General features: G+C 40.4%; 1 protein-coding gene across 2 annotated transcripts in view; it reads left to right on the plus strand.

Moving 5' to 3' along the window:
- The first annotated feature begins 1,828 nt into the window (after positions 1-1,828).
- Positions 1,829-2,318, plus strand: part of onecut1 (one cut homeobox 1) — a 13,042-nt gene continuing 12,552 nt past the window's right edge. For both annotated transcript variants that reach the window (XM_005810524.2, XM_005810525.2), the window contains exon 1: positions 1,829-2,318. This exon is cut by the window's right edge. The gene's annotated coding sequence lies outside the window, so the exon portion shown is untranslated.

Consider the following 2,318-nt stretch of genomic DNA (forward strand, 5'->3'; position numbering starts at 1 on the left):
TGAACCCGGAAGTGTGCTTCATTTCCAGTTAATGATTGATTTAAGGAGGTCTGACGTCTCATCCCCCTAAGGAACCCTACTTTCTAAAATAGCAAGACATACCTAGAAATATAATAATAGTAATTCCCTTAATTACAAGAGGTGACGTATTTACGTAATAAAGTTCTGCTGTTAATATGAGGCCGGCAGATAAAAACGTTAGTGGTAGATGGAAAGCCATTTTAAGATTTAATTATTTTTTTTTTAATTTAAAAAGTGCATCTGTCTATAATTACTTAGTATTTTTGCTATGCTTGTCTAATATTAAAGTGTTCATAATAACATTGAACTGTCACCCTACATATTTTTTTTCTCCATAAAAGTGTTTAAATCTCTCCCTCTGTTTAGTTGTACTGTTGTCCAGTTCTGGTCTAAGTTGTCTAAATATTAACAATTGTGAACTAGAGTTGATCAAGTTCTGTTAGTTCAGTTCAGACTCAGTGAAAACGTTGAAATATTCCTTTAGCGTAGCACTTAGGGGAAGCAGATGCCAACTTCAGGTACATCCAGCTAACTGCAAAACAGCTACTCTTAGAAAAAGCAAACCCTTCCCTTCTCATTACAGTAAACATAGAAAAATCAGTCTATCATTGTGCTCAAGACCAATGAGACACATTTCATACTCATTTTGTGTATTAGGTTTGCAGCTGCACCTGCTTATCCTGCTGCCTCGCAGCAAGAAGGTTGTGGGTTCGAATCCCCGCCATGGTCTTTATGTATAAGTGAGTTCTCTCTGGGTACTCTACCACAGTCCAATCGCGTGACTGTTAGGGTAAATTCTCCAATTTAAAATTGCTCGTGTGTGTGTGTGTATGTATGAGTGTGTGTCTGTGTGGCACTGTGATGGACTGACGACCAGTCCAGTGTGTCTCACCCAGTGACCCTGCCTCTCGCCTATTGACTGGTAGAGGTAGACACCACTCACCCCCCCCCCATTCGAGGATCCATGTTTAGAGACAATGGGACGATGGATGGAGTTTGCATCTCTTAGAAAACATCTTAACTGTGATTATTAATTATACTAATGTCTGACAACAATGATGTTTGAAATATCTAAAATGCTGATTTGGCTGGGAAGGATGTCATTCTAGATTTTTTTTAAATTCTTTATGTAATTTTTACGAGTAGAAGCTCTGATCTCAAATGCCTTTATTACGACTATTGGCAAGTATTATTTTAGATATCCTATATTGACATCAGTAATTAGGCTAATGTCAACAGTGAAAGTTAGCTTGTGGGGACGTGTTGTCATTGTAGGTCTCTAAAAAAAAAATTCACAAATGTTATCACTTTTTGCAGATATTGCTAATATAACTCAGGATATCAAAACCTCAACTAGTAGCAGTGCTATGTCTACTATTCGTATCTTTTGATTATTTAAGAGCAACTTTCATGTTCTGGTTTTACTGGTTTATTAACGAGTAGCAACATTTAATGTTTGGGATTCCTGAAATGTTGATTGTTTGTAGGTTGAATGTCTTTCTAAATGTCTGAAGTTTGATTTTTGTTGGTTAGAAACACTGCATTCATGGAAATCCTCCAACAGCCCACCTGTGTGTCTATTAAATGTTAAAAGGGTTTGCCACGGCCAGTGTTTGATGCCTCCCTTCCTTAATAAAGGTGCGCGACGTCAGAGCAGCGTGGAAATGTGTCTGTGCGTGTGTGTGTGGGGGGTGTGTGTGTGTGTGTGTGTGTGTGTGTGTGTGTGTGTGTGTGTGTGTGTGTGTGTGTGTGTGTTAGAGAGAGGAGGTGGGGGGAGAGAGAGAGAGAGAGAGAGAGAGAGAGAGTATGGGAGGAGACCGTCGTGCACAATGCGCATGTGCAGACGGTGAGATCTGTGCTGCGGTGGAGCAGGGACTGGACACACACCGCTAGAGAGATGGCGCGGCACCCGACCGGAGCGCAAGGACAGCTGGTTGGCGACGGGGGGGCTTGAATTACAAAGAAGAAGAAAAATATATGGTTTTAAAAGCAAAAAAAAAAAAAAAAAAAAAGGCAAAAAAAAGAGAAAAGGATAAACACAAGCATATTTAGATATATATTTAAAGAAGAAGAATAACAGGTTGTGAAGAGACATTTCATTCTTGGAGAGCGGCGGCAGAGAGGTAGGAGAATAATCGAATATTGTAACACAGAGGGATCTGGAGAGGTGGCTGCTGCACGGAAGACACCAAAAAGCAACAAAAGCAAACTGAACTTTACTGGACGCGTGGACTTCCTTTACGTCGGCTTACGGCAGTAGGTCAGATAGATGGTTTGTTCACAGCGCTGCCCGGATC

The sequence above is a fragment of the Xiphophorus maculatus genome, chromosome 4 (assembly GCF_002775205.1).
Source record: "Xiphophorus maculatus strain JP 163 A chromosome 4, X_maculatus-5.0-male, whole genome shotgun sequence".
Lineage (NCBI taxonomy): Eukaryota > Metazoa > Chordata > Actinopteri > Cyprinodontiformes > Poeciliidae > Xiphophorus > Xiphophorus maculatus.